The sequence below is a fragment of the Podarcis filfolensis genome, assembly GCF_964270895.1.
Source record: "Podarcis filfolensis genome assembly, chromosome: 5".
Taxonomy (NCBI): Eukaryota; Metazoa; Chordata; class Lepidosauria; order Squamata; family Lacertidae; genus Podarcis; species Podarcis filfolensis.
Genome location: NC_139608.1, coordinates 57,461,197 through 57,475,878, shown reverse-complemented (window position 1 = coordinate 57,475,878; position 14,682 = coordinate 57,461,197). Strand labels below are relative to the sequence as shown.

Sequence of the window (14,682 nt, the reverse complement as noted above, 5' to 3'; positions counted from 1 at the left end):
CCTCCGGCATAGTATCTGTGACTTTTAAGCATTGTCTGGCAGGCTGACGTTCTACTGGTATAGCTTTTCCGGCCACAAAGAGAGATTTATGGGAAATTACTTCACCATGTGGATTTCTGCTTCTCATATATAGTGTTAAAAATCCCCGTCTAGGAATGCACCAAAAACACAATTCTGTGCAAGAATCGTAAAAGAAAAGTTTTCCCTGAAGAAGGCTTTCACACATTCGAACACGACTGGGGAACTTCTGGCTCTCCAGATGTTGCCGGAATACAATTCTCATCTGTATGGCCAGGAATAACGGCAACTGTAGTTCAGAAATGTATGGGAGGCCAAAGATTCCCCACACTGGGCATATTTTTATAAACGAATTGCTGGCATCAGTTCAGGTTCACTACCACCTCTCTTTTCTCTACCCTTTCAGCTTCTGCTGAATTTTGGTTCTGATTTTCTTTTTCATTTCATCCAGCTGTTAAAAGTACAACAGCCTTGCTAGGGCAAGGTGGCAACCTTACGAAAACCCTTTGGATCGCGGGCAACATTTTCCCAATCAGAAGTGGAAGAGGAACATTGAGTAAATCCATGAGAGGCTTCTTCATCGAACCTCAAGCTGAGCTGTTTCAAATTAAGCTTAAATTGAACTGTGCCATTTCCCACATAGGAGTACTGGGCAGGTTTTCTGTCCCTGAGGTGGTTGGCAACTCTGTTGAGAGATAACACACTTCAGATTTGCTTCCTTTCTTTTTGCCTGCTTTGTGGCTGATGCCACAATTGTAGGTCTCCTTAGTGATTTCTGAAGTTTAAATAAGCTGTATTTGTGACAGTGGGAAACAATTAGGCCCAGCTTTGCAGTCTGGATGAGGGGGGAAATGGCCAGATTGATCTCCTAGGACCAAAGCAATGAATTTCAGGCTCTCACTGATACCATGTTGATGAGTGGAGAGTATTCAGTATGTTTTGCAAACAAAAATAGCTATTTTGAATGCTGCTGTACCCTATCTCCATTCCATCACCGCAACCAAAGCTGTGCTGCAAAATTAAATCCCTCCCTGACATTGCAAATCAAAATCATAATCTAGAAGTGAAAACATATATATACCCCTTCCTGAAATATTCATCAAGCCGCCTAGCTAGGCCTCAATTAACATCACTTAATTGAATCATCCAAAACTTGGTCTTTTTGGCACAGTGTTTAGCGCTATGCATTCACTGGAAATAAGAGCAAAAAATGAGATGTGCAAGTTGCTTGTGGTTTTAATTATTTTAAGGAATGAATTGGGTCAATCAGAAGTATCATTTCTCATCTTCTGCATGTCATTCACTTTGCACTGATATGAAGTGTAGCACTTTTCTGAAAATTCATCCTTTTCACTTTTTTTAAAAAAACAACACCAAGGACATTTCAATTAGTTGCCCTCATTCCATCAAACTAAATTTAGTCCAGACATGTCAGTCTCTGACTTTTAAACTTCCCTGTTTTTATACAATCTTCAACATCATTTAATAATACTTTTTTATTTTTAAGGAAAAAAAGTTAGCTCTCGCAGGAATTCTATACTAAAGTATTAGATAGAACAATTTAAATATTTAATAATTAATATTTCCATCATTACTTTGTGCTGGCTTCTTTGAAGTAGCCAACAATTAAAAAATTTAAACTGGGATGGATCGGTATCTGGTTAAATTGTTTTTATTTCATGTAAGTCAAACCAGTATTATCCATTTGGGAAGCATTTGGGAGTTCAAATAACCCTTTATCATACCAGAGAGCATTTATAATTCACTGAATCTAATAAAGTGAGTACATTTTTGACACTTCTCCCCGGCAAACAGGAAGCCTGAGATTAGGTGCCCCCATATCAAATAATATCACTAGCATTTAAAAAATACTTTTAAAGTAGTGCAAACTTTAATTTCGCTTCAAATGAGCCTCTTCACGTGGTGAATAATTTTCTTCCCTCTGACACAATTTAATGGCAATAATTTTGTAAATTGTCAATACATAATCATATCAGCACATGCCTGCTTTACAAATGGCACCTCCAGAGCGCACTAATTAAACAGCCTGCCTCACACCGTATCATCTTAGTAAACAAATGTAGGGAAATTCTCCCCCAACGCACCCCGCTCTTTCCAAAAACCACTGTGAGTCCTCTCTCTCTTTCACTCCTGGAAATCCGTTTGTTAAGCTTCTGTTTCATTTGCCTGCCTTTCAGTTTAAAGCGAGCCGCAGCTACTGCGAACACAATAATGAAAGAGGTCATGGAGCACCAGTTGTGCATGAAAGATGCGAAAATTTACTGCAAATGAGACAAGAGCAGTAAATTCATTTTTATTCAAATTACTGTCATCATACATTACCACTTCTCCTGTAAACATTGTGCTTCAGACAGTGTGACAGCATATTATTATTTGTGAGATTATACTATTATTAAGCTATTAACATGTCACCTCCTGCTTGAAACAATGACTCAGCTTGCTACTGCATAATAGGACAAGTTAGGAAGACAAGCTGAGGTGACTGAAAGGTTAGCAGTAAGAAGGCAGGCTGGGCTTAGAATGACAGCTGGCACTTAAAGGCCAACATTTATTCAAAAGAATCCACATAACTATTTGTTGTAGTAGTTGTTGCTGCTGATGATATTAAATGCACACACCCAATTCGTTTCCACCAACCGGTCCTTTAATTCTCTTTCTCTGAGCCTTATTACACTAATTCTCTAACCGTCAATTATTTCGGGGGCGGGCGGGGGGGGAGAGAAAACATTTATTCAAAGGCAGAGCCAACCAGGAAACAAATACAGAGACAATGAGCCTAATGGTTTAAAAAGAGAGAGAGGAAGAGAGGAAGAAAACCCAACCCCAGTCCGATAACTGTTCTTTCATTCACAACATATGGCTGCCTAATTGTGAGCTTAATAAAGAGAAGTTCAGCTTTGACCGCTCGGATGCTAGAAATGAGAGATCAACAGGGCTCGTACCATGCTATTACATGGCCTCTTCCTACTTTTGACAGAAAAGCTGTAAGTTGTCCTATAGGTATTATCGCTAGATTCCCCAGGAGGTTGCTAATGATTAAAATTTTATGGTTTATAGGCTTCAAAGGCATTTACTGTAGCATTGCCATCCAAAGTTACTGTGGCATGCAGATCACAATGCATCATATGCTCTAATTTTACCTTGTGTAAGTGCTTGTGACAAATCCCCCCACGATAGCCCTCCTACTTAGTATTCTTTTAAAAACTTCATTTGCTTCAAGGGAATATATGTCTCTCGTCTAAGAATATGTACGGGGGGGTGGGGGGAATGGAGGCCTGGGGTCCAGAAAATGCATGGTGCCTGTGGCTTAATTTTGGCCCTGGATTCCAAAATATTAAAGCTCAAAAAGTACTTAATGCTCATCAGCTGCCACTGGGTTTAAACAAACAAATAAATAAACATTCTAGGCAATTTTTTTTTTCTGGGAGGAAAAACATAGAACTAGAAAACTACCTTATCCAATTCAACTTACGGAATGCTCTGCCGCAAGATGTGTTGATGGCTCCTGGTTTGGACAACTGAATGGGGATTGTAAAATTTCATAAACCCAGAGGGTGTGCTCAATAGCTGTATGCCATGGTTACTAAATTAATTTATTTCATTTATACCCCACCTTTCTTCCAAGGAACCCAGGGCAGCATATGTGGTTCTTTACCCTTCAGTGTTTATCTTCACAATAACCCTGCAAGGTAGACTAGGCACAGAGGAAGGAGATTGGCCCAAGGTCATCAAATGAGCATCATGGCTAAGCAAGGAGTTAAGCATGGGTCTCTCCAGTCCAAGCCCAAGAGATGGCTAACCTTTCTTCTTCTTCTTTCGCCCCAGGGTCACTTTCACCCTTGACCAACCCTCTGGGGCTGAACTGGCCTGTGACATTTTGCTCCCAGAGGCAAAAGGCAAGATAGTGCTTCCCCTTTCCATGATCAGAAGGTGACTGGACTGAGGGCTGACTCAATCGTCAACACTGGCAACAGGACAACAGCATCTTTCAGCACACATGAGGGCTGCTAGCTAGTTCAGGGTATGCAGCACGGGCCACCTGGTGTACCTACTTCTGCCCTCCAACGGAGAACAGCCAAGGAGGAGATACTGCTTCCATCCCTCATCAACTGCCACCTGAGGTAGTTGGCTTACTCTGTCCAATGGCCACACCAGCCCTGCTCTGGGGACTGTCTCTCACACAGAGGCAAACATAAACACAACTCCATGAAGTTCAGTTGAGGAGAGGTGTGTATATTATCACCCTCTCTCTACTTGTGAAATGATCTATCTGACAACCAGAAAGGGGGCAGTTTGAATCCTCATCAGGTTTTACCCCAGCACTGTATCTGCTTCAAGGGTGGGGAATCTCTGGCCTGGAGTGGGGAGCAGATGTTTATCACTTAAAGATTCCAATTGTTCCTCCATCGCCACATGCGGCAGCTAGGTGTTGCTTGTGGGCCAAATAGAGACCTCGGCTGGGTCAAATTTGGCTTAGAGGCTAGGAGTTCCTTACTCTGGTCTGTTTAATTTCTCTTTCTCTCTCTCTTTGCTACTGTCGCCACCAAAATCAGTGGAGTTGGGAGGGCAAAACATTTGCTTTGAGGGCTGGATTAAGACTCTAAACAGGGTTAGCCATCCCTGCTGTAAGCACTACATGACACTGAAACCTGCATATTAAACAACAGGATACCTCTTGGGAATAAACCAGGTCTGGGGAAAGCAGTCACATTTGCATCTTGCTTGTGAAGTTCCTGGAGGTGACTAGCTCACTACTGTTGGGAAACAGGGTGACTGAATAAATGGATCTGGGCCTGATCCCACAAAATTCTTCTTACATGCTTAGAAAACATTCCAAGCTCACCCTTGGAGCATTTCTCTTACTGCCAGTGAACCAAAGCTTTATTAGCAAAATATTTTTTCATGTTCGTAAGCTAAATAATTTCAGCCACCTCATTAATGCATAGGAGCCTACAGACTGCTTTGCTTGTTACCCCACATTTAAAAGGCAGGCCCTAACCTTGCCTTTGTTCTGCAGCCACACTGCTGTGTTTTCACTTGGATTTTTGGCATAAGTCTGAAAGAAATGATAATAAGATAGAAATGGTTTTATCCAGATGTGGTTTTACATTTATAAGGTTCATTTACAGTGTAATCCTAAACAGATTGCCCTCAGAAGCAAATCCCAGAAGATTCAATGACACTTCCTAGTAAAATGTGGTTAGGATTGCAATCTATGGGGCTTTACACAGGATATAGGATCACAGTCTAAATTATTCTTTTTGCTGTCTTTAAGAGTTCCACTGAAGCCTGGCTACTTGTTCATGTATTGCTGCCTCTGAGTGTGCGAACACTTTGATTTCCCTTGCTCTTTAAACACCATCTCTTTTATTAAGTTTAAACATGTTTATGTAAATAGCTTTCTACCCTTCTTGCTTAGCAGGTGTCTTGTGGGGGGAAATCATTGTGTAAAATCAAGTAAATACTAAGGGTTTCAATAGCTTTTCTCAAAATTAGTTTGGAAAGTGCCTTGTGAGGTAGAACAAACAGAGAGACATCAGTGTGTTATTAATGATACCTTTTTAAGCTTGCAAAGGAATAAAAAAGAAAAGAAAAGACAGTCAAACAAGGTTCTAACACCTCAAAGGCTCTCTTCTTTATGTGTTGGATACAATGAAAGCTACAATCCTTAACTACACTTCTTAGGCTCTGTGCTTAGAAGTGTCATTTTAAGCAATATTCTGGGCTTGAAGAATACATCTTTGATGTCTTGAAAGCTTGGATAATATGTACTATTTTGTTATCTTTGTCCTTAAACAGCTAAGTAGCTCAGAAATATGCAAATGTGAATAGCCAACAGGTCCCTATTTAAACCTTTTGCAAAATTATAAACACAATTCTGAAGATGCTGGTGGTACCTACATATGAAAGGAATGTCTGTGAGCCCTGATTGGAGATTTCCCTTCTCTCTCTTGTTTCATTATTTCTTTCATCTGTCTTTATTTAGTACAGAATAACAGACACCCATTACAGAAGGACTACATTACTTCTGGGAACTGACCCTCCTTGTAATTGACTCCCTCTGAAGACTGGAGATACTTCAAAATAGAGCCTAGTGATATATCTGTCCTTTCCTATGTTTCCACAGCTCATCCTGTCTCCAAACGGCATAGCTCCGGTTTCAGTGATACGTCCCAGCTGCTAAAAATGCTGTGGCTCTCTGCCATTGTCAAACAACTCAGTCTAATCTCTCTCTTTATCGCTCATTTCCCCTTATTTATACAGGTGCCTGAAATGCATGGGGGCTGAGAGGGATTAAGAATATTACATAATTTGTGACTGTCATTGGCTCTTGAAAACCTGAGCAGGGAACAAGGTATGGTCCGAAGGTTTGTGAGGCCACCACCTGGCAGGTCTGCGTTGGGTCAGTGCCTGGGTGGGTGCCTGACTGGGGAACACCTTGGAATCCATGACAGAAGAAAGGCAGGATATAAATGTAAGAAAATATTTCTAATCCATTCAGTCCATTCAGCTTTGTCATAATAATCAGTCAGCCTCTGACTCCCTTTCAGAACAATATTCATATCCAGAGGCTTCCCAGGAGTTGCTAGAATGTATGAAGGAAATCCCCACAGAGGCCATAAACTTGTACTTCTTGCTACCCTCCACGCAGCTTGCGACTGTTTTGTCAGGATGGTCCAAGAAATCCCTGTAGCAGCAATAATACAGCCTGCCTTTCGCTTTTCCACACAAGGCTGTCCCACACAAACTGCAGACTTCACAAGAGCTCCCCAAAGTCAAGTGTAAACTACTTTCATCCTAAGCATGTTTACTTAGAAATGTGAACAACTTAGTTCAGTGGCACTTACTTCCCAGCCATTGTTGCTTAAGGGTAATAGCCTAACTGGCAATCCTGGTGCTCATGATGGGTGTTTTTCCCTGCCTGTTTTGCATCAATGACACACATTGCACCAAAGCCCATCAATGCAGTTTTGAGGACTTGAAATTCTCCTGGACCTTTTGTTATTTCTGTAAGGATGGGTAGCAGCAATTACAGTGGTACCTCGGGTTAAGAACTTAATTCATTCTGGGGGTCTGTTCTTAACCTGAAACTGTTCTTAACCTGAAGCACTACTTTAGCTAATGGGGCCTCCTGCTGCTGTCGCGCCGCCGGACCACGATTTCTGTTCTCATCCTGAAGCAAAGTTCTTAACCCGAGGTACGATTTCTGGGTTAGCGGAGTCTGTAACCTGAAGCGTATGTAACCTGAAGTATATGTAACCTGAGGTACCACTGTACTGGCTGTGCATTTCATCAACTGCACCTGCTCCAAAGGTCCCAACCCTTTTCAGAATAGAGGTGTCTTCACGATCCTTATCTTCGACAATACTTTTCATGGCACTGCCCTTGACGTTGACTGGATAGGGTGGCATTTTACCCCAGAGTAGACATATTGAAATTAATGGACATAATTTAGCCATATTCATTAATTTGGGTGGGTCTGCTCTGAGTAAAAGTTAGTTCGCTGCCACCCATAATGTTGCAGCATTCCTCCTGATGACTACAGTGCAGACAAGTGAGGACATACCCAACATTTTCTTCAGCAACCAGACTGGCTGCTTGTGCCTTTCCAGGTCCAGTTCAAAATGCTCGTTTGATATCTTCATGGCCTGGAACAAACATGCCTTAGAGACCACCTCTCCATGTAAGCCCCTACTCTACCAATCGTGCTGTTTATCACCATTACACACAAGTAAAGTCATCAACATCTGGGTAGGACTGGCTCTACCATTATACAGAGTGAGACAACCATCTGAGGCAGTAGATGCACAGGGCCAGCATAGCAGCTGGTTATTCTTCCTCAGACCTTCAGCCATTCCCCTCTGTTGCAGCATGACCTCTCCTGGGTCCTCGAAACTGACATGGTGCCTCAGGTGTAATGAAGCTTGCTGCCCCATCATCTGTGTTGAAGTACGATGCAGCTGTCAGTCCAATCAGCTTCTGTACGTGGAATGGGAAGAGGGCACTATAATTTGCTCCAGGCCACAAAATGTCTTGGGCCAGCCCTGCAGAGCTTGCGCTACAATTGCTTGCTGTTCTTTTACTTTCCTGTTTTCTGTTTTGTTGTATTGTATGTAAACTGTCTTGAACCCAGGGAAGGTTAATCACCTCCTCCTCTCAAGCTAACTCTCTTTTGTGCACACACCCCATATCCACATTAGCATTATGAGGCCTGCATGACACCAGGAATTCCCTGCTCAAATCATAATTTCAGTTCTTCTCTACCTAAGTAGCTCAAGGGATGCTGCAAGGCTTGGGAAATCAAAACAGATGGAAGGAAGCATTTCCAGTTAGATTATTATTATTATTGTGCTGGAATAGTCCTGAAGAAATCTTGCAGCACCTTTTAACAGTTAAAAATCCCATGTCAAATAGCCAGGTACCTCATTAGACCAGCCAGTCAACATGGCAGTCAGTAGTGCATCAAGCCCAAGGGGTAAGCATTTTGCACTGACCGGTCCATTTCCTGATCATGTAAAGGAGCATGCAAAATATTGAGCGAGGGCCATCTCAGCTTCCCAGAGCAACTGCCCACATATCCTGGAAGAGGATTACCTCACATTTTGACAGTGTTTGGCAGTGTTTGCGTAGCAACTTCTCTCAGTCACCTCCAAGACTAAATCAAAAGTGCTAGGTAGAGGTACTTGAGCCAAAGAAATTACAGCTAGCACCTGGATATAGTGCTATGCAGTAACTTTTAGTATTTTCAGACTATCCCTAACCATAACAAGGACCGATATGTCCCAAGGGCCTTGTAGGGGTCAGACATACTGATTCAGTGCAACCAACCATTGCAAAACCCAGGCTGGACCTAGACACATCAAAAAAGTGTTTCAGGAAAATACATTCTAACCTTCATAGTGCAAAATCACGTTGGCAAAAGATGGGACTCTACAGTGCCATCTGTTGTCACAGTGTTATAACGCATATAAAATGCTTTTTCTTTAATAATGTAGCTGAGTCCCCAGTCTAGACATGCCCTTATGTAGTAAAGCATGCTTCCTCAACCTCGGCCCTCCGGATGTTTTTTGCCTACAACTCCCATGATCCCTAGCTAGCAGGACCAGTGGTCAGGGATGATGGGAATTGTAATCTCAAAACATCTGGAGGGCCAAGGTTGAGGAAGCCTGTAGTAAAGGGACAGGGATGTTCTATAAGCACAAATCAATTGTTCTGAAGTAATCATTTATAGTCACAACTGCCCAGTCTAGAGCCTGGGGGGATTCAGGCTAACATCTAGGGATTTTATCGCAATACCGAAACTATAGTTATTCTGCCTAAAGCACAAGTAGCACTGAAATTTGCCTTGAGTGTACTATTAAGAAACAGCAAGTCAGTGTTGTATTCTTTGAGTTTGATAAGGATCCCATAGGTTACCCAAAGGATACCCAGAGGTTGTAATAACCTTATTCATAGGACCAGAAATGCTATAAGGGTATGCCCAAAACCAATATCAAGGTACATGCCAGCAGTACTTACTGCAGATTTGAAAGAAACATGGCAAGACTTGTGCTTACCACATAATAAAATGGCAGGCCAGTAGTGGTAAGGCCTTTACCCAACAGTGACTTGCAAAACAAAGTGGAGTCTGATAGCACCTTAAGAGGTATACGGTCAAATTCAAACCTTCATTCAGCCATTGTTAAGGTTGAGCTGTAGGTAGGTGTCGGCACCTGAGAGTTTAGCCAAGTAGTCAACATCAGGGTGCAAGGCCTGGAGAACAAGACCAGGAGTTGGAACAGAGGAAGATGTTTGTATTCATGGACGTAGCCAAGGGGAGGCAGGGAGGGGCAGCTGCCCCCACTAAATCAATAAAAATCAATAAAAATGCATAGCTAACGGAGGTTCTGCGCCCCCCCCCCCAAAAAAAATCCTGGCTATGCCCATGTTTGTATTGCCTCTGCATAACTGCAACCACAAATGGGGAGAAGGCTCTTGCACTCAGGTCCTTCTTATAGGCTTCCCATAGGCATCTGGTTGACCACCATGAGGACAGGATGCTAGATTAGATGGGCCTTCGGAATGATCCACCATGGCTCTTCTTGCATTCTTTCAACCAGGAGCCACACTTGAGAAACACACAAAAACCTCCAAGCCAAGAAGACCTTGCTGTTCAGGCAAAGTCTCATCTGAAAAGAGAGAGCCTTTCAGCACCTTTCCTGTTCAGGAAGGTCTAATGGCCAGGATCTCAGTCTGGATCATGAGAATACACCACTGCCTGGAAGATGTTCCAAGCTCTGGTAGTTCACCAGCTTCTACACATAGGTGCAGCTGCACATAGAATCACATTAAATCAAAGTTTCTTGGTTCTGCTTCAGCAGCTCCTGACTTCCATGATGCTCACAGGACAAATCTGACCTAAAAACTCTCAGGCTAAACTGTTTCACAGGCATGTGAAGGTAAAACTGGGAGTGGTGGAGGGAGGATCATGTTTGCTACCCTGGAGGAAATGTAATTAACAGAAATATATACCTGTAGGCCACAGTGCTGCAAATGTTCAATCTGCCATCATGCATTCTACAAAAAGTGATTTGAGGATCACAGCCAGAAGAATTAATGTGTATGTGTGTGTGTATGTGTTTATATTTCACATCAATAACTTTTCTGTGTTATAGCTTTACTATCACAAAAGTTCATTGCCCTCTGAAAGAAACACCTTTTCTAACTACTACTACTACTACCACCACTACTACTACTAATGCAAGGACTTATTTGCATTTCAGAACACCAGTGACACACACAATGCGTATTATTCTTAAATATTTGGAGATATGCTCTTGCCACTACTTCACCCAGTCACTTTTAATGGTGTGCTTTCTTCTATCACAATAGATGAATAAGACATTTAGGGCAAGCTGTAAAGGGCAGAAATCTTCCATTCTCCACTTCCTACCAACATGGCAGGCTTCCTTTTCAGAATGTTGGAAACTGTTAAAAGCTGCTGAATAGGAGTCACCAAACTCCCTTCATTCTGTTATGAATGCCGGCTCTCGTGTGTTCACTGCTGATTAGACTACATTATTTCTATGATCCTATTGGGCTTCACACAAGGCATAGAAGCACTTGCCCTTATTTGAAACTAGCAGACACCAGGAGAATTTGCTGATTGCTAATGAGAAAGTGAAGGTTTTGTTGATATCATCTGGGACATTCTTGCTGTGGTCTGCTATTAAGATCTGGAGCTCTACATAACACACCATATTAAACAGGCAGTGATTTTATTATGGGATCAGTATAACTTTTCATGTCTGTTGTATTCCAAAAGCGTATGCTGAGACACCTTTTTCCCCCAGAATATGAAACATAATACCGTGGTTCAAGCTGCATTATTTAAAAAGGGGCAATGTGGTTCATAATGTTACATTTATTGCATACTCTTTAAGCCACTTGACCCATATAAATATTACTATAGAGTTGCCCTCAGTTATTAAATTCTTATTGCTTATAAAATGGGCAGCAGGAAGTATATAATCTATAGAGTAAGGTGTGTTTTGATCTGAGTGCTTTGGAGAGAGGAGGAACGCTAGGAACAAATGGGTTTCAATTCTTTCCATATTCTGAAAGCATTTTTTTTTCAAGCTTTAAGCAACCAGCAGGTTATTCATTCAATTATGCCTCGGTGTGCCAAACAGCAGTTTGACTCTTGAGGGTTGGAAACAGAAAATTCACGTCTTCTGAGAAATGGATTTCAGAGACTTTTGCCTTGCTTTGGATGGGACTGGCAGCGCTGAAGTCGAAACCTCAGGATACATTCCAGCCTGACGACAGGAAGTGTCCCTCTGATTTTGCTGTGTGTTTCTGTAATGTCATCAACAGTGATTGCCTATGCTCACTTGTTTCCACCCCTTCCCGGGGAAAAAACACAAATCCAGCCACAACATTTAGGAAGTGTCAGTATATATACAGAGAATCTGGCTTCCCCCTCCTCTCACGAATTGACTAGAAATGTATGGAGCAACTGTCCGTGTCCATGACTTTTGTCACAGCCCTCTAAACACTAGGGTTATCTTTCCAAGAGGGGATACAGTTATTCAAGCCGGCCTTGTTTCCACCTGGTTAGGCTAGCTGAGAATAAACCAAGCCCAATGCTTTCTGGAAGCACTGCTTATAGAACGGAGTTTTCGAATACATTTCCTTCCCGTAGCTTTCAAAGTATGTTCTCTAAGAGCACAAGGCACATTCTCTCCCCCTCTCCTCCTCCTCCTCTCTCTCTCTCTCTCTCACGCACACACGTATGTGTGTATTTATATACCAGACAGAGACAACAACATATTAACATAGGTAATTTCACTTCAGAGTTGCTAGGGCCAGCACCTCCAGACCTAGAGGTTACTGCTGTCAAAGCGGGACCTTTTTCTTCCTGTCACTCCTTTCAGAGATGAAGGAAGAGATTTCCCTTAGCCTACAGCATTTAGCGTGGAGACGCTCTACCACAACATTTTGAAACTATAGAAATCATGAAGCCAGCCTGTGACCTTCCATTTCAGTGACAGTACAGGAATCCCTGGAGCAGCGGAGGCATCCTCTGATATTTGGAAAAGTGTCATGTTTTCTTTACAGAGAAAACTGTCATATTGTTGTTGGCATAAAATACAACACTTCCTGGAGTTGTGATTTCCTTGTTTGCTACAAAATGTCACCTGGGCAACTGACGTGTGTGTGTGTGTGTGTGTGTGTGTGTGTGTGTGTGTGTGTGCTGGTTTTTTGTTTTTGTTTCTTTGCTTAGAGCAACTCGCTACTTATGATATTCAAATAAAGTAGCACTTGATACCCCAAAGCCATACTGGAAAGGCAGAGCAATTACAGATGTCTAAAATTCTTCCCACAGATGCATGGGGCGTTGTAAAAGATGCAGATCCCTGCTGGAATTTCATTGATAACAAGCTAAATATAGCTCCTGTATCATTTGCAATGTTTTGATGTTCTGTGCAACAATTCTTCCGTAGTGAAAAAGAATAAAATACCAATACAAGCCTGTGAGTAATTTTTTCAAAGAAATGACTCCAAAATAAGCAATTCATAACTGTTAATTTTGTAACATAATGGAAATGCTAAACCTGCTCCACCTTCAGCCAACAGATGCAATTAGTTACTACTTACTCTCCCCCCCCCAAATAGTTTTAGTTAAGGACATTACTATGGAATGCCCTGTTTTCCTTAATCATTTGAACTTGCTTAATCAGTATTCATATATGTCAATCTTACACTTTTCCCTAAGACTCAACCTTTTAAATGTGTCAGCAACATTTAGGGTTAATAACCTGTAAACTAACTCACTCTCTCTCAAAAACACACACACACACACACACACACACACACACACACACACACCAGGAATGAGAGAACACCCAGAAAGCAAAATCAGCAAGTCTAGTTGTCCCAGATGACAACCACTAAAGAAAGAAAGAAAACCCTCTCCTATAAACCTTTCAAATATTATCAAACCCAGTGAAATAAAATTTCATTTCTTAATTATGCAGTTTTGTTAAGACAGCTGAGTTGCTGCCCCAGTTTTACCACCATTCAGAACAAGATGCCGAAATAAATGACTATTTTGCCGCTTTCTTTGACCATGCCGGGGCATTTGTTATAAGGGTCCTCTGGTCTCCATTTTCTGTTCCTGACCCTCAAGCTGCAGTAGCAGTGGCCATAATCCTAGCAGCTTCACCCCACGGGGTATATTCTATATGACACCATTGTGATCTTACACTTCATCCAAACATTAAAACCAGGAGCCATAGTTCCTTATTCTTGCACAACCTAGGAGCAAAGCTGACCAATCAGAAAATGGAATAAATGCTATTGTGACCCAGATCATAAAAAGATGATAGGAATGGGATGTCCAACCTTAATATCAGTGGCACAGTGAAGACTCTGGACTTCATGATCATACACCCCTCCCTTCACTCTTTAGATTGTAATGTGTATTAATTAATTTCAAAATATGATAAAGCCAGGCATGCTGCCTTTGGGGGGGGTACTTATTTTGTAGAGTGGCTACATTGACTTCTGTCCTAAAACCTGCCCTGACAGCACCATGGCTTAATATATACAAAGTTTAGTTTCCTCTGCTTTCAATTGTAATTTGAATAGACCCTCTCTCTCCCCTCTCATTTAAAAAAGAAAACAAAGCATCACATTATAAAAAATTATAGGTTTCAGTATAAATGCATTTCTAATTGTGGTCCTATTCAGGCAAATGCTGGCATCATACACTTTACTGTGCATTCTTAAGAATCATAGCTTTTTAAAGGAAAAACAGATTTCATAGGCAATATACTGGATTTTTCAAAAACTAGAACAGATAAAGAGATGCTCAAAATATAGGCAGAAAGCAGCTTGAAATTTTACTGGGATGAATTTGGGGCATTTCCTTTATAGAAGGCATATATACTGTAAACAGAGATGTTGTGAAGTCATTTGAATATTAAAAAAAGCCAAGCTAATTGTGAGAATGAGTGTTCCAAATTAAGCATGTGTACAATAGTATTTGCAAGATTAGCTTTTTGAGAAAAGAAACAGCTGCAACTGCTAGCTTAGACTTTACGAGCCATCCAAATTTATCATACCGAGCCAATGAAGAAATTTCCTTGTCAGTCTTCC

The 14,682-nt window shown here is 41.6% G+C and overlaps 2 long non-coding RNA genes across 4 annotated transcripts; one reads left to right on the top strand and one right to left on the bottom strand.

Annotated features, from left to right (window-relative positions):
* Positions 1–1,946: 1,946 nt before the first annotated feature.
* Positions 1,947–4,385, bottom strand: LOC310763998. 3 transcript variants are annotated; one of them, XR_014548953.1, is made up of 2 exons: positions 4,088–4,385; positions 1,947–2,236 (listed from the first exon to the last, which is right to left on the bottom strand). It is a non-coding gene; the product is annotated as an uncharacterized lncRNA (long non-coding RNA). The 3 variants fall into 3 exon arrangements; XR_014548954.1 differs by having other exon boundaries at positions 4,092–4,385; XR_014548955.1 differs by lacking the exon at positions 4,088–4,385 and adding an exon at positions 3,653–3,764.
* On the top strand, positions 4,056–13,018 carry LOC310764002. Its single transcript, XR_014548960.1, has 3 exons — positions 4,056–4,160; positions 6,304–6,394; positions 11,666–13,018. It is a non-coding gene; the product is annotated as an uncharacterized lncRNA (long non-coding RNA).
* The last annotated feature ends 1,664 nt before the right edge of the window (positions 13,019–14,682 follow it).